At 41.8% G+C, this 19043-nt stretch overlaps 1 protein-coding gene across 1 annotated transcript in view; it reads right to left on the bottom strand.

The window, feature by feature from the left end:
* The window catches only part of CPNE4 (copine 4), a 434578-nt gene that overhangs the window by 271519 nt on the left and 144016 nt on the right, over positions 1-19043 (bottom strand). The window lies entirely within an intron of this gene.

Raw genomic sequence — 19043 nt, 5'->3', positions numbered from 1 at the left:
ACAAGAGCTTTAAAATGAGCCCCCACTTGAGCCCCCATGCCATTTAAGATTTTGATGCCCTGCCCAACCCACAGCCCCCAAGGGGGGTGTCGTTTTTTTCGGCGTTAACTGGTAGATTTTATGACCCCATTAAATCCCACCCTCTACCTTAAGCCGTTCAAAAGTTATGAGGGTGTTCTTGAACTGTTGGTGGGCACTGTATAGTGTATACATAATTAACACCAATATATACTGTATACATCAATAATGCTGCTATATATACTGTATATATATATATATATATATATATACACTGCACACATGAATAATACCAATATATACTGTACACAAATCTACTATACAGTGAAGGAAATAAGTATTTGATCCCTTGCTGATTTTGTAAGTTTGCCCACTGTCAAAAACATGAACAGTCTAGAATTTTTAGGCTAGGTTAATTTTACCAGTGAGAGATAGATTATATAAAAAATACAAAACAGAAAATCACATAGTCAAAATTATATATATTTATTTGCATTGTGCACAGAGAAATAAGTATTTGATCCCTTTGGCAAACAAGACTTAATACTTGGTGGCCAATCCCTTGTTGGCAAGCACAACAGTCAGATGTTTTTTGTAGTTGATGATGAGGTTTGCACACATGTTTGATGGAATTTTGGCCCACTCCTCTTTGCAGATCATCTGTAAATCATTACGATTTCGAGGCTGTCGCTTGGCAACTCGGATCTTCAGCTCCCTCCATAAGTTTTCGATGGGATTAAGGTCTGGAGACTGGCTAGGCCAATCCATGACCTTAATGTGCTTCTTTTTGAGCCACTCCTTTGTTGCCTTGGCTGTATGTTTCGGGTCATTGTCGTGCTGGAAGACCCAGCCACGAACCATTTTTAATGTCCTGGTGGAGGGAAGGAGGTGGTCCCTCAGGATTTGACGGTACATGGCTCCATCTATTCTCCCATTGATGCGGTGAAGTAGTCCTGTGCCCTTAGCAAAGAAACACCCCCAAAACATAATGTTTCCACTTCCATGCTTGACAGTGGGGACGGTGTTCTTTGTGTCATAGGCAGCACTTCTCTTCCTCCAAACACGGCGAGTTGAGTTAATGCCAAAGAGCTAAATTTTAGTCTCATCTGACCACAGGACCTTCTCGCAATCACTCTCAGAATCATCCAGATGTTCATTTGCAAAATTCAGACGGGCCTGTACATGTGCCTTCTTGAGCAGGGGGACCTTGCGGGCACTGCAGGATTTTAATCCATTACGGCGTAATGTGTTACCAATGGTTTTCTTGGTGACTGTGGTCCCAGCTGCCTTGAGATCATTAACCCCTTAAGGACGCAGCCTAGTTTTGGCCTTAAGGCTCAGAGCCCATTTTTCAAATCTGACATATTTCACTTTATGTGGTAATAACGTCGGAATGCTTAAACCTACCCAAGCGATTCTGAGATTGTTTTCTCGTGACACATTGGGCTTCATGTTCGTGGTAAAATTTGGTAGATATATTCAGTGTTTATTGGTGAAAAATTGCAAAATTTAGAGAAAATTTTGAAAAAATAGCATTTTTCAGAATTTAAATGCATCTGCTTGTAAAACAGACGGTTATACCACCCAAAATAGTTACTAGTTCACATTTCCCATATGTCTACTTTAGATTGGCATCGTTTTTTGAACATTCTTTTATTTTTCTTGGACGTTACAAGGCTTAGAACATAAACAGCAATTTCTCATATTTTTAAGAAAATTTCAAAAGCCTTTTTTTTAAGGTACCTCTTGAGTTCTGAAGTGGCTTTGTGGGGCCTATGTATTATAAACCCTGATAAAACACCCCATTTTAAAAACTAGACCCCTCAAAGTATTCAAAACAGCATTTAGAAAGTTTTTTAACCCTTCAGGCATTTCACAGGAATTAAAGCAAAGTGGAGGTGAAATTTGCAAATTTCATTTTTCTTGCTGAATTTCAATTTTATTCATTTTTTTTTCTGTAACACAGAAGGTTTTACCAGAGAAACACTACTAAATATGTATTGTCCAGATTCTGCAGTTTTTAGAAATGCCCCACATGTGGCTCTACTGCGCTCGTGGACTAAAACACAAGCCCTAGAAGCAAAGAAGCACCTAGTGCATTTTGAGTCCTCTTTTTTATTAGAATATATTTTAGGCAGCATGCCAGGTTTGAAGAGGTGTTGAGGTGTCAAAACAGTAGGAATCCCCCAATAGTGACCCCATTTTGGAAACTACACCCCTCATGTAATTCATTTAGGGTTGTTGTTACCATTTTGACCGCACAGTTTTTTCACAGCACGTATTTGAATTGGGCTCTGAAATGAAAAATATGTCATTTTTTCCAATAAAATGTCATTTGTGATCAAAATTTCTTATTTTCACAGGGAACAAAATACCCCATTTTGTTGCCCAATTTGTCCTTAGTGTGGCAATACCCCATTTGTGGTGATAAACTGCCGTTTGGGCCCATGGGAGGGCTCAGAAGGAAAGGAGCGCTATATGTTTGTTGGAGTCCAGATTTTGTTGGATTGGTTTTCGGGTGCCATGTCGCATTTGCAGAGCCTCAGAAGTATCAAAGCAATGGAAACCCACCAAAAGTGACCCCATTTTGGAAACTACACCCCTCAAGGAATTGATTTATGGTTGTTGTTAGCATTTTGACAACACAGTTTTTTCACAGCACCTATTTCAATTGGGCTGTGACATAAAAAAAATGACATTTTTTCCAATAAGATATAATTTTTTACCAAAATTTCTTATTTTCACAGGGAACAAAATACTCAATTTTGTTGCCCAATTTCTCCTGAGTGCATCAATACCCCATTTGTGGCAATAAACTGCCGTTTGGGCCCATGGGAGGCCTCAGAAGGGAAGGAGTGCTGTGTGTTCTTTGGAGTACAGATTTTGCTGGTTTGGTTTTCGGGTGCCATGTCGAATTTGCAGAGCCCCAGAGGTATCAAAGCAATGGAAACCCACCAGAAGTGACCCTATTTTGGAAACTACACCCCTCAAGGAATTCATTTATGGGTAATGTGACCATTTAGACTCCATAGTTTCTTCACAGAACTTATTTGAATTGGGCTGGGAATTAAAAAAAAATATATTTTTTCCAATAATATGTCATTTTAGCTCAAAAATTCTTATTTTCACAAGAAATAAAATACTCAATTTTGTTGCCCAATTTGTCCTGAGTGCGGCAATACCCCATTTGTGGTGATAAACTGCCGTTTGGGCCCATGGGAGGGCTCAGAAGGAAAGGAGCGCTGTGTGTTCTTTGGAGTACAGATTTTGCTGGATTGGTTTTCGGGTGCCATGTCGCATTTGCAGAGCCCCAGAGGTATCAAAGCAATAGAAACTGTAAAGGGAAGTGTTTTATATATTTCTATCTATATACATGTGAGTGTAGAAATATATAGATTTGTCCCTCCAGAAAGGTGTATACCCATCCCCCTATTAGATAATGGTATTCCATGTGGCCCAGGCCCCTCCCTTTCACGTGCATGAGCCTGTGAGGTCACACAGGTGTGCACGGGGAGGTTTAAAAGGACAATCTTTCCCAAAGCTCACTCTCTTGTTCCTGCTCCCCAACTCCACTAAGGGTCTCCTCTTCCCTCCTGGCCTGCTCATGGCCCTTGCTGAGAGACCACACCAACTTGTACCACATGGACTGCTAAGTATCCACGTGTAGCAGCAGCTACACGTTATGTTCTCCCCCTCCTTACTTTAACCCTTTCCTAAGTTAACCCTTTATCCTCCTGCTGTCCCTGGTAACCCTTGCTATTAACCCTTAGAGTATAGGGAAAGCTATATTAGGAGGGAGTGATACAGAAATAGTGAGCGTGTATTGGATTGTAACTTAACTGTATTCATGTGTATGTTTAGGTATGTGGGTGGAGGCATAACATAGGATACCGTGTTTATACTGTACTACGTATAGTGTGGGTATACTCAGTATATATTAACGTGTTATGTGTATTGGGGTATACTGATACTATACGGTGATCAGTTACTGTGTTCTGTGTTTAGTTTGGTGTATTTTATATGTAAGTGTGATTATTGTTAGTAATAAATATTACCCTTTATTTACTATACAATTGTATTTATTGTACGGTCCTATTCCCTTGAGTAGCCGCTAAAGCAATTAGATCAACGTTAGTATAAGGAAAAGGTAGGGGAACTAGGCATAACCCTAGTGACCCTGATTATAAAGGCGGTAGTAATAGTGGGCGACCAAGTAGGTGAAACCCAGCTATTATACCAGCCCTTGTACACACGTGGATGAGTGTGTAGTAAGTAAGTGAGCATATATATACATATATATATATTATTATTATAGTTATATGTATATAGCCCTTTTACATTTGGCGAGCCAAGGCCCGAACTGTTTTCAATTTATTTCTGTGTTTTGTACAATAAAATTGTGTTAAAACGTGAACTAAGATAGGCAGAGAGGCGTGGACAGGTAACGTACGTACACGGTGTAGTGTTGTGTTATGCTGTGCGCCTAGTCCTTTTTGAAGTTCAGACGAGTAACACAATTTTATTTAAGGCTTAATACAGGATACAACTGAGAACAGCGAACCTATTGTTTTTTTGTTTTGTTTTTCTAAGGTATTAACGTTTTTATTTTGCTTTGCGGTGTGCTGATCTACGCCGACAAATCGTCGTGCGATTGAGCAACACATTAGAGTCTTCTGCAGTAACCAAGAGGACTTCTGATAGAGTAAGTATGGATTTCTCCACACTTAAAAAACTTTCTAAACAAAGTTCATTCAACCCAGTAACCCCCTCTACATACAAGTCAGCAGGAATGCTGTGGTCCACTCTGCTGGATGAGGCTTATGCGCATGATAAGATGTGCATAAGCAAGAGGAGTGTTTTTAACAAAACCTCCAAAAGGCTCCACATGCTGGCTAAACTGATATGTGTTTATGAAGAGACGTGGAAGCCTGATCACTCAGAAACGAAGAGTGATTCCCCAAATCTTCCCTGCCAATGTTGTGTCAACAATGTGAAGCAGGTTTCTGCTTTGCAGACACAATTGGCAGAGAATGCTCAATGTAACATTGATAGAGATAAGCAAATTTGCATGCTGGAATCGCAGGTGATAGTTTTGAAAAATCGTGGTGATGATATTGATGCACAGCTGACTGGGTCTTATGCTGTGATCAATGCGTTTAAGGATAAGGCGGCATCTACGGATGCGATCATTGCCAAGTTAAATGATGAGCTTGCTGCTAGGTCACAATTGGTTGCCAGTATGCAAAACATCATAAAAGATTTCTCAAAAATGTTACCGGCCTTGTCTTTTTCAAGGCCTGATTCTGCTGTAAGTTTGCCCTCTACAGGGCAAAAAGGGGGGAGTAGAAAGAGTGATGGATCAGATGTCCCGAATCGTGATCCCATCCGGAATCCTAAAGGTAACATTGTTACGAAAGTGTTACACAAATGTAAGCGTACGATAGTCAGAAGTGCGGCCCTAGCCATGCAGAACTTTAAGAGATCATGCACTGGTGACTACCCTAAGTCCAGCAGAGCATGTACTGTTAAATGTTTTGCATGTGCCGGCTCAGGCCATATTGCAAAGTACTGCAAGTCTTTGGGTACTAAGCAATGTGGTCCTGTTAAATGTTTTAAATGTGGTCAGATGGGACATATTGCTAGAAACTGCCATGGTATGAGCAACCGTGGAAAGCCTAGTAATGAAACAATAGAAAATGGCCACATTACATCAAATTGTGACTATAGGAAAGGACAAAATGGCTACATGAGTATCTCCCCCACACATTTGCTAAACCATGTGTTCAAAGAACTGAATAACGAACCACAACTGGTTTGGAATTCAGCTGTGAATTTTAAGTAGGCCATAATTGACAGAGCCTCTTTAAGTGTTATCTCTTTGTCTGTAAGGTGTGTTTATGGTCTCCCTTTTCCTGTATGCTCTCTTGTTTGTTCACAGTTCTTTTGTTGTCGTTGTGTTTTCTTTTGTGGCTCCTTTACAGATTCTATTGTGGTATATCCCTAGTTATCAGTAATATGTATTTATACTATATGGGTGTTGCCTGTATTTATAATGCATAATTAGAAAACCACTCCAGGAATACAACTGAAGAACCAGCCAATGAATAGTGATGTATTTGCTTGTTCTGTGAACTTCTATTAGGTATGGAGGTACGGACAGGTAACTTAAGTTCACTTATAGTGTTATGTTATGCTGCGCACCTAGACCTTGAAATTCAAGATGATAATACATTTACATCTATAATCGCAAAATGTTTTAATTGCTCTCTATTAGGATAACGTTGAAGTTGTTATTATACTGTGAACTCAGGTTGAGCAGTGCGAACAGATAACATAAATTCACAGTGTAGTGTTGTATGTTATTCTGTGCACCTAGACCTGGGGGGTTCAGACAGGTATCACAACTCCATCTGATGCCTAATGCGAGTGCAATTAAAAACAGCGAACAAATGGCTGATTCCTTTGTGTTTAACTGCAGTGGTCCTTTAGGAAAGGTTGACAGGGGGAGGTTACCCTGGCAATACACCCATATCTTGATTTTAAGATAATGAGTTTGGTAAGATGGGAATATAGTTCCACAAACATGAGAATTGTGAAGATCCACAAAATGGTACATCATCTACAGCTCCCCTCAGATATCCTAACCTATAAGGGCAGCCATCCATATCTGTCTGTACAGATGGATGTTGGAAGGAGGATGCGATCCTCTGCCAAGGTAGTACCGGGTGCTTAGACACCAGTGTTGAGATACTGAGGGGACCTGTGAGATGAAGGTCAACCCAATACCCTCTTCAAGCTTAAGATACATGGGTCAAGGGTATTGGGGTTGGTACCGAGTGCAATATGTTTACCACACCATCTGTGCGACTAATTGCACCGGAAGAGGAATACTCCTCCAAGGAGCATTGTACCTTTTTGATTTATCACAGGTATCGATGTAGCAGAACAGAAGAACTGCAGTCACCCCTGAGTAGAGGCTCGATATCCGCTCAGATGCTCCTATAAGACTCCAGATGATCCTGAGTTCAGTGAGGAAGAGGATATCGTGGAGGAGCTTAAAGAGTCTGAGAATCGAGCCTCCATCCCATTCCCTGAAAAGAGACTCAGAGGTGTCCTGATGGGAGAGCCTGTTTGGCTACAACCCCAAAGCAATTTTCTTCTTCAACCTGCTCATCCACCCTGTGATAGTACTGATGGGTGAAAGGACTTGCTGACCAAGTAAATTAGGTCAGGCGTAAAAGCATGAACTTGGACTAAGGACATAACAGCAATACTGTCCTGCGACCCGTAATCGTCAAGTTTATGTATATTTGTGTAATGTAATATGTATCAATGTGTCGTACAAAAACTTTCAAGGTGTACATATGGACATTCTAGGTGTAGATATGTGTCCGCAACATAGGTATACTCAGTGAGGACGTGCCCATCCCACAGCGAGTGAGTATGTACATGTAGGCGGACATATATTTACAGCCTGTAGTCACCCCATTTACATGTGTACCTTTCACGTGTTTATGGAGGAGTAGTGAGAGATGCTGGTTGAGCATGAATCTCTATATGTACATATACCTATGGTTTAGGGCGGAATATTTTTGTATGTTTGATTATTTTACATTTTGTATGTATGAGTGGGTAGTGTGTAGGAACCCTTAGGGACAGGTAAGGTACACACACACCCTGGTAGGTATTTGCTACCTCAACCTGAGAACTGGTATGGTCAATACGATGATGGATTGAATGTCAGAGGGGAAATGGAAGGCGATGCTCCACCCCACAGTAGATTCCTGGGTACTAAGACATCATCTCCTCCTCGGGGATGTTAACCTGCCATGATAGAGACATGGATATCGGCCCACAAAGATTCTTTCGTCTTCAATCAAGATACTGAAAAGATTTGGAAAGATAACGGATTGCGTACAAAGGTTGTCGAAAGGCGGGCTAAGCCATTCCAAGGCTGACCGTGTGAGGGCACAAGTAACCTTACACGGGTTGGCATGACGGGATCGGCCGCTAAGAGACCTGCTGACGCCGCTAAAGTGGAAAAGCTTTATAAGAAAGATCAAGATCCAAGAAAGAAGAAGATCAAGGATAGAGACTTGGAGTTTCAATCGACTTTGAGACTGAGTTGTATGGACTGTGAAGGTTTTGTTTCAACCTCGTTCCGCCGCTAAAGAGGAAAAGATTTATAAGACAGATCAAGATCCAAGAAAGAAGATCAAGGATAGAGACTGGGAGTTTCAATTGACCTTGAGACTGAGTTCTATGGACTGTGAAGGTTTTGTTTCAACCTCGTTCTATGGGCTATGAACTGTGAGGTTTCTTTTATTTTGACACTAGACTCCAGAGTCTGAGGATTGGCGGGAAAGTGTCCTTGAGGAGCTAGCTGATGTCACGTATCTAGGTCCAATAGTATACTTCATTCCATCTACGACCATTACCAGTAACAAGGTTGAGGGGGTAATACAGAACAAACACTTCCACAAATTTCATTGTCGTGTTCCCGACAACAGGGGGATTGTAAAGGGAAGTGTTTTATATATTTCTATCTATATACATGTGAGTGTAGAAATATATAGATTTGTCCCTCCAGAAAGGTGTATACCCATCCCCCTATTAGATAATGGTATTCCATGTGGCCCAGGCCCCTCCCTTTCACGTGCATGAGCCTGTGAGGTCACACAGGTGTGCACGGGGAGGTTTAAAAGGACAATCTTTCCCAAAGCTCACTCTCTTGTTCCTGCTCCCCAACTCCACTAAGGGTCTCCTCTTCCCTCCTGGCCTGCTCATGGCCCTTGCTGAGAGACCACACCAACTTGTACCACATGGACTGCTAAGTATCCACGTGTAGCAGCAGCTACACGTTATGTTCTCCCCCTCCTTACTTTAACCCTTTCCTAAGTTAACCCTTTATCCTCCTGCTGTCCCTGGTAACCCTTGCTATTAACCCTTAGAGTATAGGGAAAGCTATATTAGGAGGGAGTGATACAGAAATAGTGAGCGTGTATTGGATTGTAACTTAACTGTATTCATGTGTATGTTTAGGTATGTGGGTGGAGGCATAACATAGGATACCGTGTTTATACTGTACTACGTATAGTGTGGGTATACTCAGTATATATTAACGTGTTATGTGTATTGGGGTATACTGATACTATACGGTGATCAGTTACTGTGTTCTGTGTTTAGTTTGGTGTATTTTATATGTAAGTGTGATTATTGTTAGTAATAAATATTACCCTTTATTTACTATACAATTGTATTTATTGTACGGTCCTATTCCCTTGAGTAGCCGCTAAAGCAATTAGATCAACGTTAGTATAAGGAAAAGGTAGGGGAACTAGGCATAACCCTAGTGACCCTGATTATAAAGGCGGTAGTAATAGTGGGCGACCAAGTAGGTGAAACCCAGCTATTATACCAGCCCTTGTACACACGTGGATGAGTGTGTAGTAAGGAAGTGTGCATATATATATATGTATATATATATATATATTATATTTATATGTATATAGAGCCCTTTTACAGAAACCCACCACAAATGACCCCATTTTGGAAACTACACCCCTCAATGAATTCATTTATGGGTGTTGTGACCATTTTGACCCCATAGTTTTTTCACAGAACTTATTTGAATTGGGCTGGGAATGAAAACAAAATTATTTTTTTCAAATAATATGTAGTTTTGGCTGAAAATTTCTTATTTTCACAAGAAACAAAATACCCCATTCTGTTGCGCAATTTGTTCTGAATGCCGCAATACCCCATTTGTTGTGATAAACTGCCGTTTGGGCCCATGGGAGGGCTCAGAAGGAAAGGACCACCATTTGGCCTACTGAGGATTTTCTAGTGCGAAGTCATGTATGCAGAAGCCCCTGAGGTACCAGTACAGTTGAAACCCACAAAAAGTGACCCCGTTTTAAAAACTACACCCTTAAGGCATTCATCTAGAGGTGTAGTGAGCATTTTGACCGGAGACTTACACCCCATAAACTGTAATGTGGGTTCTCCCGGGTATGGCAATACCCTACATGTGGCTGTTATCAGCTGCCTGGACACACAGCAGGGCCCAGAGGGGAAAGACGAGGGGGGATAAGCTGTGTGGAGTGCATCAGGGTAAGTAAAATTGGGGTAAATTATAAACCAAGGGATGTATGATAAATTTTAAAACACTTTCATACAGAGCTCTGGTTATTCGGGACACGTGTCACATTGATATATTGTGTCATCCATTATCGCCCTCTTATAGCAGACTTTGCACCTCTTTTGACTTTTTCCCTTCTTGCCAGTTTGGGGAACTTCTCCAGGAAAGTGTTGCCCTGGTACGATGCGTGTGGGCTCGCTTCCAGAAGTACTGGGTGCCCCCCCCTTCTTGGTCCTAAAGATTAGGTTCTTGATAATCACCTCTTGAAATTCCAGGAAAGTTCCCGTCTGGCCTGCACATCGACGTAGCATGTACGCATTGTACAATGCCATCTGTATGATGTGCCCGGCCAGCTTCTTATACCAGACCGCATGGCGCTGTAGGGCTTCAGGGCTTGATCTTACAAGTCCATCCCTCCCATGTACCTATTGTAGTCCAGGATGCAGTCTGGTATGGGGGTGGCCTTTCCTTCATATATCCTAAACATGTAGGTATACCCTGATGCACTCTCACAGCTTATACATCTTCACGCCATACCTTGCCCTCTTACCCGGCAGGTACTCGCGGAATTGAACCCTCCCTTTAAAATGCACCAGGGACTCATCAATAGAAATACACTTCTCGGGGGTGTATGCTTGGGAAAACCGGGCACTGGAACGGTCTAATAGGGGTCTCCGTTTATACCAACGGTCAAAACTGGGGTCATCTCGGGGTGGGCACGGCTCATTATCAGTATAATGTAAGAAGCAAAGTATTGCCTCATTTATTTATTTTTTTAGGTTCCAGTTCAGTTCTGAAGTTGCTTTGAGGGGCCCATATATTAGAAACCCCTATGAAATACCCCATTTTAGAAACTAGACCCCTCAAAGTATTCACAACAGCATGTAGAAAGTTTATGAACCCTTTAGGTGTTTCACAAAAATTTAGAGCAAAGTAGAGGTGAAATGTACATTTTTTTTTTGTCAGTAAATCCTCTTTATACCATTTTTTTTATAACACAAAAGGTTTTATCAGAGAAACGCAACTTAATACGTATTGCCCAGATTCTTCAGTTTTGAGAAATATCCCACATGTGGCCCTAGTACGGTAATGGACTGAAGCACCGGCCTCCGAAGCAAAGGCGCACCTAGTGGATTTTGAAGCCTCTTTTTTATTAGGCACCATGTCCGGTTTGAAGAGGTCTTGTGGTGCCAAAACATTGGGAACCCCCCAAAAATGACCCCAATTTGGAAACTATACCCCTTGAGGAATTCATTGCAGTTTTCTTGGGGTGCATGCGGCTTTTTGATCAGTTTTTATTCTATTTTTAGATGGCGTGGTGACTAAAAAACAGCAATTGTACTATTGTTTTTTTTTTTCGTTTTTTTTTACAGCGTTCACCATGCGCTATAAATGACATATTCACTTTATTCTGCGGGGCGATACGATTACGGCGATACCAGATGTTTATAGTTTTTTTTTATGTCTTATGGCGTTTGCACAATAAAATACGTTTTGTAAACAATGATTCACTTTTTGTGTTACCTTATTCTAAGCGCCATAACGTTTTTATTTTTCAATCAATAAAGCCGTGCGAGGACTTATTTTTTGCATAACGAACTGTAGTTTCGATCAGTACCATTTTTAGGTACATGCGACTTTTTGATCTCTTTTTATTCCATTTTTTGGGAGGTGAAGTGACCAAAGAATTGTGATTGTGGTTCGGTTTATTATTATTTTATTTTACGGCGTTCACCGTGCGGGATAAATAATGAAATAATTTTGTAGTTCAGGCCGTTACGGACGCGGCGATACCAATTATGTATAGTTTATTTGTTTGTTTATATATTTTTATTAATAATAAAGGACTGATAAGGGAAAAAGGGGGATTTTTACTTTTATTACTTTTAAATCTTTTATTTTCTTATTTTTACACATCTTTTTTTAACTTTTTTTTTACTGTATTACTTTGTCCCACTAGGGGACTTGAGGGCAGGAGGCCCTGATCGCTATTCTAATACACTGCACTACATGCGTAGTGCAGTGTATTAGAACTGTCAGCTACTCACTGACAGCAAACATAGTGGGTCCTGACGTTGTCAGGACCCACTAGGCTTCCGTCTATGGCATAGCCGGACGCCACTGTTTGGTGTCCGGTTGCCATAGTCACCATCGCCAGCCGCTATCGTGTAGCAGGCCGGCGATGGCAGCTTAACCCCTAAAAAACCGCGATCTCTATAGAACGCGGCTTTTGAGGCGTTAATCAGCGGGGACACAGCGATCGGTCCCCGCTGTAGGAGCTGTGACAGCTGCTGAACAAGACAGCAGCGTCACAGCTCCTGTATGTGTCGGGAGGACAGCCGAAACGGCCGTTACTCCCGAGACGTACTATTACGGCATGGAGCGCGAACGATACAGCTGCCATTACGTAATAGTACGTCAAGGAGCGGGAAGGGGTTAACAAGTTCCCCCCGTGTAGTTTTCGGCTGAGCTCTCACCTTCAGGATCAAGGATACCCCACGAGGTGAGATTTTGCATGGAGCCCCAGGTCGATGTCGATTGACAGTCATTTTGTATGTCTTCCATTTTCTTACTATTGCACCAACAGTTGTCTCCTTCTCACCCAGCGTCTTACTTATGGTTTTGTAGCCCATTCCAGCCTTGTGCAGGTCCATGATCTTGTCCCTGACATCCTTAGAAAGCTCTTTGGTCTTGCCCATGTTGTAGAGGTTAGAGTCAGACTGATTAATTGAGTCTGTGGACAGGAGTCTTTTATACTGGTGACCATATAAGACAGCTGTCTTTAATGCAGGCACCAAGTTGATTTGGAGCGTGTAACTGGTCTGGTGGAGGCTGAACTCTTAATGGTTGGTAGGGGATCAAATACTTATTTCTCTGTGCACAATGCAAATAAATATATATAATTTTGACTATGTGATTTTCTGTTTTTTTTTTTTTAAATATAATCTATCTCTCACTGGTAAAATTAACCTAGCCTAAAAATTCTAGACTGTTCATGTCTTTGACAGTGGGCAAACTTACAAAATCAGCAAGGGATCAAATACTTATTTCCTTCCCTGTATATATATATAGTACATATTAATAATGCCCCTATATACACTGTAGACATGAATAACCTGGGACATATACCACACATGCCACTCACACAAAGAACACATGCCGCACACACGCCACTGAAACCTAGGATATTACCTTATATTGGAGGTTTATCGGGCTAGGGCATTTGTGCAACATGCAGCACTATTTTTCCCATCAAATGTGACGGAAACTGCAACAGAGACTTTGATTCAGATGAGAACAGAACTTAACTTCTCTGCAGCTGCTGGGGGTGTTGGTTTACAGTAATAAAGTGTAACGTCCATGGCCGCGGACCATCGTTCTGACTCAGCCCTCGACGGCCACGGCCATGGATCTGTGAGTGATGGTCTGCAACTCCTCCCCAGGAGATGCCAGCACTCACTCTGCAGGGTGCCCGCGCACTCTCGTGCCCGGCCTTAAAGGGCCAGCGCGCGCACATGAGATATGTTACAAATTAGCCCTAATCACTCTGGATTATAAAAGGGGCTCTGCCCTTTCACTCCTTGCCTGAGCGTTGTTTGTATTCCTATGTTAGTCTTGCAAATGGTCCCTTAGTCATATCCTGTTCCCTGTGTTCCCGTGCCCTGCTACCTGTATTCTGTGTCCCGTGCTGTATTTGTTCCTGTGCCATCTCTAGTGTTGGTGTCGTGTTGTGCCGTCTACACCGCATTCCAAATTATTATGCAAATGTTACTTTTCGCTGATTTTCCTAAATAGTCGATGCAAATGACAGTCAGTATAATCTTCAAGCCATCAACCGTTGGAGTATAATGCAAATTTTATTGAACAAATCTCCTAATGATAACAGATTTTTTTTTAGAAGTAAAAAACTCAAAATGCACTGTTTCAAATTATTATGCACAACAGAGATCAAAACATTTTAAAGGTTGGAAAGAGAACTAAAATGGTAATTTGTTGAATTTGCAGCATCAGGAGGTCATATTTACAGAAATCAAAAGCTCTTTCAATCAAAAAAAAGTTATCAGGCCAAGTTACATGTTAACATGGGACCCCTTCATTGATATCACCTTCACAATTCTTACATCCATTGAATTTGTGAGTATTTGGACAGTTTCTGCTTGAATATCTTTGCAGGATGTCAGAATAGCCTCCCAGAGCTTCTGTTTTGATGTGAACTGCCTCCCCCCCTCATAGATATTTTGCTTGAGGATGCTCCAAAGGTTCTCAATAGGGTTGAGGTCATGGGAACATGGGGGCCACACCATGAGTTTCTCTCCTTTTACGCCCATAGCATCCAATGACACGGAGGTATTCTTTGCAGCATGAGATGGTGCATTGTCATGCATGAAGAAAATTTTGCTACGGAAGGCACGGTTCTTCTTTTTGTACCCGGAAGAAAGTGGTCAGTCATAAACTCTACGTACTTTGCAGAGGTCATTTTCACACCGTCAGGGACCCTAAAGGGGCCTACCAGCTCTCTCCCCATGATTCCAGCCCAAAACATGACTCCGCCACCTCCTTGCTGACGTCGCAGCCTTGTTGTAACATGGTGGCCATTCACCAACCATCCACTACCCCATCCATCTGGACCATCCAGGGTTGCACGGCACTCATCAGTAAACAACACGGTTTGAAAATTAGTCTTCATGTATTTCTGAGCACACTGCAACCGTTTCTGCTTGTGAGCATTGGTTAGGGGTGGCCGAATAATACCATTATGCACACTTGCAAACCTCTGGAGGATCCTACACCTTGAGGTTCGCGGGACTCCAGAGGCACCAGCGACTTCAAATACCTGTTTGCTGCTTTGCAATGGCATTTTAGCAGCTGTTCTCCTAATCCTATTAATTTGTCTGGCAGAAATTTTCCTCATTATGCCTTTATCTGAACGAACCTGTCTGTGCTCTGAATCAGTCACAAATCTTTTCACAATACGATGATCACGCTTAAGTTTTCTTGAAATATCCAATGTTTTCAAATATTTCATGCTTTTCGGCAGCAGAGAGATCCTTTTTCTTTCCCATATTGCTTGAAACCTGTGGCCTGCTTAATAATGTGCAACGTCCTTCTTAAGTAGTTTTCCTTTGATTGGCCACACCTGGAAAACGAATTATCACAGGTGTCTGAGATTGATTACAATGATCCAAAGAGCCCTAAGACACAATACCATCCATGAGTTTAATTGAAAAACGAATAATTAAATGTTTATGACACTTAAATCCAATGTGCATAATAATTTGGAACACGGTGTACTTTGCTTGCTGACTTACACTACGTCTGGTGTCACCCGCCATGTTTGGCATCTCCTGCCACCAAGGTCCCATCTGTGCCTAAGCCGTCTGGACTATTACAGGTACCCTTGGGCTTGGACTGTATATTGACATGGTACACTGCTGTTGGGCCAGCTGCTATGGCGGTGCGGCCCAGTGGGTCCACATACCCACAGATCGTGACATAAAGAGAGTGACACTGCTGAGCGGCTGTTGTATGCCAGGTCCTGTGGCTGCTTATGGGCTATTATCAAATGATGTCTGAGAAATTTGCCGATGCGACTACACTACCACGGACAAAACAGTGAAGTAACCAATGCACAGACTCTTCCCTTTTGAGGAAAGGAGGCACTGCTTCCTCTTTGCCACTTGATTGCTGCTCGATTATATAGAGACAGTAAACTTCATCCCACTTCTTCCCCTTGGCATCTCTCTGAGTAGCCATTGACACATAAGCTTGATCAGACACCCAATCCACAGGATAGGTGATTATTTTCAGATCACTGGCAGCCCCACCACTGGGACCCCAGCCATCGTGAGAACGAGGGTTCTGAACTCCCAGATCCTCCTGACTGCACCCCCGCAGATGACCTTGCATTGCGCAACAGTCGAGCATGTGCCCACCGCTCCATTCACTGACTATGAGAATTATGCTGTACTCGGCTGTTCTGCCATATTAAATTGAGTGGCAGTGTGCAAGCTCGACCACCGCTCCATTCAATATCCTCCTCACTGCAGTCAAGCAATGAGAAGCATCTGGGGGTTTAGGACCTTCGTTCTCACAATCTTTGGGGGTCCTTGCAGTGAGGCCCCTAGCGATAAGAAAATTGGTGATAATGTATGATTTTTGGGAAAACCCCTTTAAAAAAAGAAAACTGTGGGTGGCAGCCAACCAGTCCACTGTACACCAGCCAATCTGGCATTCGCCAGAACTGCCAGATGGCCAGTCCTGCCCTGGCTGGTTGCACTTATCGTGTTAAGAAGAGATTATGTAGTTTGATACTATTAAAATGCAGCTTCTACGTGTCCAGGTCTACAAGGAAAAATTAGGTTGCTTGATTTTATATGGTCTGAGAGAACACAAAATCCCAAAAAGCTGGGGGTTGTACTTCCAGTTTTAGTTCCACTGTATGGGAAGACAGTACATCTCATAGGATCATGAGGACCCCATCATTGCTTCATGTTCTGGGACTATCTATCCAAGTACCAAAAGGTAAAATCTATCTGCCTTTCTAGAGAAAAAAAAAACCCTTTGACCAAGTTTTCACATCCACAATTCCTAATTTTTTATTTCGAATCCTTTATTCAGAACCTTATTATAATCTTTTGTATAAATTCATATACTTCTAGTTCAATGATGTGCGTAATTTGCATGTGAGATTACATAATAGTTAAATTATTTTATCATTGTCTTTGCCTGGTTTACACTTCATTATGTGCCATCTTATTCTTCATATGTATATTATTGTTCATACTGTGTATGTTGTAATGTACCACTTTGATGATTTCATGTGTATGACTTTGTTACAGTGATTGGTTCAGGTATGTTGGTTTGATAATGTATACGAATAAAAGTATAGCGTATTAGTAACAGACAGATGTAGTTTTTATTATTTCAAGCTAAACTGTCTACTCTATGATACATTACAACATTACCATGGACGTAATTCTGAAAGCTATTTTAAAGCTATTCAGTTTCCTTTGGAAACCAATAAACTAATTTACGAAACTTGGCTGTGAAAATACGGTAAACTGCTTTTATTTCAGAAAATCAATATATAATAAGAGCCTTTTTGAAAAACACCACAACTGCTTGATCTAAGAAGTGCCCTCTGAAAATGAAATTGTGAAAAGATGTACTACCCTATCTGTCCTACAAGGCTGAAATCTCAGCGTATAATAAGAGTAGTCTATCAGGATATCACAATCATTTTAGGTTTAGTTTGAAAAGGGGTATTACAGTTTCAGCAAATAAAGTTTATTCATTGTGTTACGAAAAGTTATAACATTTTCTAATATACTTGTTGTCATTTAATAGCTCTACTTCGTCTTTTTTTGTGCACTGGTGCCCAAAACTGTATATGATATGCCATGTGCGGTCTGGCTAGTAATTTATAAAGTGGTAGAACTATGTTCTCATCATGTGCATCTATAGCTCTTTTGATGCACCCCATGATCATATTTGCCTTGGCAATGATTATGATTAGTATCGCAGGTACTGCCATCAGAGGCCCGGCCAAAAAATTTAAGAACTGGGAAACGGAGCCCACCCGCCCTCACTCCGGCGTTGTCCACCACCATTGTCCACCACCGCAGCCCAAAGTTAATTTGGAGAAAGAAACGGACCCCATTATAATTTTATTGCAGGGCTCATTCCCTTTTCCTAACTAACTCTGGGCTCTTCTTTACAGGACTGATGTGACGTTATATGCACCGTCGCACATAACGTTGTGACGCTAATCAGCGTCAGTCCTGTAAAAAAGTGACCAGCATTAGTTAGGAGAAGGGAACAGGCCCAGCAATATAATGAAGCCTGTACCGTTCTCCAAATTAAAGAGGTTTAGCTATCAGCGTCATTTATGACATATCCACAGGATATGTCATAAATGTCAGATAGATGCCTGTCCCACATCTGGGACCCGCACCTATCTCTAGAACGGGGCCCCCTGAACCTTATTGTACCACTCTGTACCCGTGGACGCGTGTGATTTCCGACTAAGTAAGATGAAAACAGCGTAGCTCGCATTCTACGCTGTTTCCGTAATTGACATTTACTACTATGGGAGGTACAGAAACAGCTTGTGAAGCAGTGCCCCGGTGCCTGGGAAGAGGAGGCACTCAGGAGGAGGAAGCGCCCAGGAAAAGAGGCGCCCAAAGAGAAGAAAAGGCGGCCAGAGTCTGAAGATTCTGGGGTTCAAATGATTTTGAATTAATTTAGGGGTCTGGGTCTGATTTAATATAGGGGTTTAATTGGGGGCGTATATTAATTTAGGGCTCTGGTTATGGGTCTGAATTTTTGTAGGGGTCTGATTGGGAGCGTAAATTAATTTAGGGGTCTGGTTGGGGACCTAAATTAATATATGGGTGTGATTGAGGGTGTAAATTTAAGGGTCTGGTCAGGGGTCTGAATTATTGTAGGTGTCTGATTAGGGGTGTAAATAAATTTAGGGGTCTGGTTGGGGGTTTGAATTAGGGTATGTTCACACGGCCTATTTTCGCACGTAAAACGGCTGAAAAATCGGAAGCTGAACGCCTCCAAACATCTGCCCATTGATTGCAATGGGAAAACGGCGTTCTGTTCCGACGGGCAGTTTTTTTACGCGGCCATTTTGAAAAACGGCCGCGTAAAAAAACGGCCACGAAAAAGAAGTGCAGGTCACTTCTTGGGACATTTTTGGAGCCGTTTTTCATAGACTCTATTGAAAACAGCTCCAAAGACGGCCATAAAAAACTATGCGAAAAATACAGCGAAAATCGCGAGTGGCTTAAAAAACGTCTGAAAATCAGGAGCTGTTTTCCCTTGAAAACTGCTCTATATTTTCAGACGTTTTTTGCTAAGCGTGTGAACATACCCT

Source organism: Rhinoderma darwinii, chromosome 5 (assembly GCF_050947455.1).
Source record: "Rhinoderma darwinii isolate aRhiDar2 chromosome 5, aRhiDar2.hap1, whole genome shotgun sequence".
Classification (NCBI taxonomy): domain Eukaryota; kingdom Metazoa; phylum Chordata; class Amphibia; order Anura; family Rhinodermatidae; genus Rhinoderma; species Rhinoderma darwinii.
This window is presented reverse-complemented; position numbering and strand designations above follow the sequence as displayed.